This window comes from Morone saxatilis, unplaced genomic scaffold (genome assembly GCF_004916995.1).
Source record: "Morone saxatilis isolate NCDOM2014 unplaced genomic scaffold, NCSU_SB_2.0 Contig20, whole genome shotgun sequence".
NCBI classification, from domain to species: Eukaryota; Metazoa; Chordata; class Actinopteri; family Moronidae; genus Morone; species Morone saxatilis.
The window spans coordinates 24,846-29,640 of NW_023339763.1; the positions used below are offsets into that span (position 1 = coordinate 24,846).

The window sequence follows — 4,795 nt, forward strand, 5'->3', positions numbered from 1 at the left end:
GGCAATTCAGATTCAGCTCTAAATAATTCAAATTCAGTTTCTACTGACACAAATATCAGCCCATACCATGCCATAAGTTCAGGCAGCATTACATCAGAGCGGGTCTGTGTGTGGGAACCAGTGTTCAGCCATCACACACCTTCCCACCAGCACACAAACACTGGAACAGTCAGTTTAACATCTTTCCTTACATTTCATCTGTAATGATTCAACCTGAATTAGTGTCTCTGCCCAGAAGGGGACGGTTTTCCTGTTGTTTAATGACTGCAAGCTCAATATTAATCCACTGCGACATTTTAAGCACATGTGGTGGTTGCCAGCGAAGGCCCAGCTAACATACGTCTGTGTAAGTAATCTGTGACAAAATAAGACAAACCTTTCTCCAAACTTGAGCGACTTCTCTGTGGTCCAGAAACATGAACAAATGAGCCAACTCGAACACAGAGGTTGTTTCAAAAGGTAAAGCTCTGAGGCCGAGCTCTTCGTCCGACCTGGTGTATTTAGTAGTTTATGTAACTTGTGAATAGTAAGCAGATCATTAATATCTCTTAAAACATGAAGTGGATCCCCAGAAAAACACAAACTGTCCGTGCGTGTCCTCCAATGGACTGATTACTGCTCAGCTTTATCCTCAGTAGTTGTGGTTGGATGATCTTTGATGTGCTGTGAGTAAATATGTTGGTAATATAATAATAGTTATACTGATAACAGCTTTCAGGTGTGGGACGGTGTTAGAGAAGCACACAGTCACGCATTACGTCAGATTCCTGAGGGTTTAGATGTGTTTGATGGATGGACAGCTCCAGCCAGTCTCTCTGTTGGTCAAACACACAGAAACCTCCTGAGGGTCAGAAGACGTGTTTACTGAGGAGGAGGAGGAGGCCGAAGGTGAAGCTGTTTATGATCGATGAAGAAGCCGCAGTTTGGAGAGAGCTGTCAGACCTCCAGATGTCTGTAAGCAATCAGGGACAACATGATTGACAAGTTCAGGCTTCGCTTGTCAGGAAGAATTAGATGAGCGGAGCGGAGCAGGAATAACGCCTTCTGTGTTCCTGATTCATTGCGGAGGTTGATAACGTCACTGGGAGCTTGGCAGCGCCGCTCTCCACGCTGCTGATTTATTCCAGGTTTCACAACTCATAAACAAGATAAACGCTCGGTGCGGGGCCGATCTGAATGTCAATGAGCTAAAATGATGGGAATGTTCTCTCGTGCCGAGCGAGATACTGGAGACATGTGCGGTTCATATCCACTCACCTCCCTGACCTGAGCGGTCCGAGGCTCCTGCTGGAAGGTGTCGGTCAGCTGGCTGTCCACCAAAACCTCTGTGTGAGACAGTGTCCACCAAAACCTCTGTGTGAGACAGTGTCCACCAAAACCTAGTTGTTTTGTGTCTCTTTGTAGTTGTTTTGTGTCTCTTTGTAGTTTCTTTGCAGTTGATTGACTTTATAATAAACAACAGGATGGCGTGTTTGATGCCTGCATCCTCAGTGTCTGCTGCATTCACTGTCCGTCAGGTGTTTTATGTCGGAGGTTCTGAGGCCTGTTTGCAGTCTCACAACAGAAGAAGCTTTAAGAAACTGTGTTGAAGCTGGAGAGGACTGCGTGTTTGATCAAACTGCAGTGTCAGCGTTAATGTTTGCAGTGTGTGATCACTTTCTCTCTGTGTGTTTGCTGTTAGTCTGTGTTTCCTGCAGCAACATGGAGCCGAACCAGAGGCCTCTGCTGTTTCTCATCGCTCCTCCACACAGGAGGAAACATGAACTGGAAACTCTCCCTGAGAGCTGGACAACAACGGAGACCATAAATCCCTCAGCATGCTCAGTGTGTGTGTGTATGTGTGCTGAAATGAGACATCACATTTTAACCCCATGAGTCCAATATTCAATTGTGCATTGTGTTCTTTTTATTTTCCAATTTAATATTTTCTAAAGTCGACCTCATCGTTCCAAATCAAATCAACGCATGTTTTCTTTGAAAGGAAGCGTTAATATTTTCCTTCAGTGGGATTTCCTCTGCTCTACCCAATCTTACTGTAAATCTAATTTATTACATTCATAAGGTGAGACGATCTGAACCCAGCTACGCTGCCTTCCTCCTCGGCCCTCTGGGAGCTGGATTAGCTAATCGTAGTTAAATTGGCCAATAAGTGGCCAGAGTTTCACTTCAGTCTCTAACTGTGGAGTGAAAATGAGAGTCGCCCTGCGAATGATTTAATCTGCAGGGCCACGTGTCCCAGCCGACTGTGGGGATTCAACCTGAGACTCTCTGGCTGCAGTCCAATAGTGTGTTCTGCTCAGGAACGTTCCTGACTAAAGTAGTTCAGTGGCAGCAATGATAAGGAAAGGTGCTTCAATGCTTCCTTTCTTGTCTCCTAAGATACACAGGAGCATCCTTTACCAAAGGAAATAATGACACAAAACAATGACAAAGAAATGAATTCCCTCCAGCAGCAACATTTAAAGCTGCTGCAGTTTCACTCTGTAAATGTAGAAATAACACCTGTTTCATGTTTGTGACAACATCCACAACTTATGGAAATCCATAAATACAGATGTCTTCTCTTTCAAATCAAGTCAACCTAAAGAACAAGCATATTGAATTTCTAGTTAATATCATCATCATAACAAAATACTATTTACATAAATGTTGTTTCACTAAATCCCCTCATGTAATGCACTAAAACATTTATTTGCTGTACTCACAAATGTAGAAAAAGATCAAAGGGTCCATTCCAGGAAACTTTATATGCTTATATCTGATTATAATTGACTCTGGCTCTTTGCTCAATTATTGATTCATTATTCTAATGGCCCAATTTTAGTATTTTTTTATGTATAACTGAAAACATCCTTTGTCAGGAGGTATGATTCTCTGCAGCATTGAGCTTGTCACTGTCCTCATCTTCCATGTGTTATAAATAAAGTTTTAAAAAAGCTGCGGTCCGCTGTCTTCCTTACAAATTCTCCTTCACATGAAAAGCAGGACAAGACATGAAAGCAGGCAAATGTGAAATAGAAGAGAACCCAGTATTTTGCCTTGAGGAACTCCACATAGAGTTGCTGTGAGACTCCATGTCCACCACAACTTGTTCTGATTTTTTTGTTTCTCTCTCTGGTCATTTTGCATCTCTATGGTCATTACGTGTCTTTGCAGTTGTTTTTTGTCTCTATAGTTCAGAGAGACGAGTGGTGATCAGCTTGGTGACAGAGAAAGGTGTCATCTGCATAATGATTGAATTAAATATTATTGTATAATGCGGCCTAATGGAATTGTGGATGGATTGAGCCATGAGGGACTCTACATATCATTACGACAAAGATCTGAGACCCCAACCCAGTTTCCCAGTCGGTCCAGTATGGTCACCTGTGTCAGCACTAGACCTGAAATGTCCTCCCTCTCTCGCTGCGTGCAGTATGTGAGGCAGCAGGCGTGTGTGTGAGCCTCCTTCACAGAGTAAATAATCAGAGTAAACACAGGCTGAGGTGGCTGCTCTGCAGGTCCTGGTCTATTCAGAGCTGTTCTGGTCTCTGCAGTCTAAATATTAATCCCACAGATAGCAGCGCAGTGACCTGGATACACACACAAAGGCAGTCAGGTGGACAATAAGGCCGGGCTGCTGCTTTGTGTTTCCTGTGTGCTGTATCACAGTAATTTCCAGCACTGATAAGACAGACTGTCTTTACACAGAGATAAAGAGACACTGGCCTACTTCTCTCTCTCTCTCTCTCTCTCTCTCTCACCTGACTGCAGACACACTCAGGTCACCAGATCAATGTGGCCAATCAGCTCCGGGATCAATCTGATCTGTGACATCACCTGCTGTTTTTATTACAGTAACAATCTGAATCAATAAACTGACTCAATCTGGCTCTGACTTCGTTCAGAGCAGAGATACATCAAATGATTCATTCATTCTAATTGATTTATCTGCAGATTATCTTATCAGTTAGACAGTAACATGTCAGAAAGTAGTGAAAACTGTCCATCACAGATTCTCACAGTCCGAGGTCACGTCTTCAGAAGTCTTGTCTTTATCCGACTAAAAGTCCAGAACTCAGAGGTTCAGTTACTGTGCAGTAAAAAACAGCAGCAGGAGATGTTTGTCAAGTTCCCTGCTGAACGTGACAATAGATACAGGAAGATATAGACAATATTGTCTTTTAAATAATGTCTACATATCTCCATATATTTATAGTAAGTACCCAGTATCTCCAACTTCGTGCTGGAACCAGCTCACTTTGTCTTTGAGAGGCAAAGATAATAAAATATTCTTTAAGTCAGTATGTAAAGAAACAACTGCTCTGCAGCCACTTTTATTCACTCTGAGATAGACGAGATAAACAGCCCTCTTAATGCTGGCTATAGGTTGTAATGACTTTCTGATATCTGATATTATATGAACTTGGTGAATAACTCATCTTTGTGTAACACTGAATCCTGTAGGAATGAAGTGCAGTTATAGAGGGGTCTGTGGACTAATAATGCTAACACTCTGGATGCTATTGAGCTGCTGTTGTTTTAATAAAACAATCTTAATCAATAAAATGTTCATTAAAGCTTATTTAGAAGAGAAAGACATATATCAGCAAATGCTAAAGGTCCAACACATCGATATCAGACAGTAAAGCTTAATACACAGTTTATACTCTGACTGCATGTTGCATCTGTATCAATCAAATAATAAATGATGATTATAATAATAACATAAATAAATAATGGTATACAGTATTATACATACATACATATTATTATTGACAATATATTTATTTTAGGGATGTCCGATATTATCGGC

General features: G+C 41.7%; 1 protein-coding gene across 1 annotated transcript in view; it reads left to right on the top strand.

Annotated features, from left to right (window-relative positions):
* The window catches only part of pgap2 (post-GPI attachment to proteins 2), a 9,902-nt gene that overhangs the window by 4,177 nt on the left and 930 nt on the right, over positions 1 to 4,795 (top strand). The gene's annotated exons all lie outside the window — the stretch shown is intronic.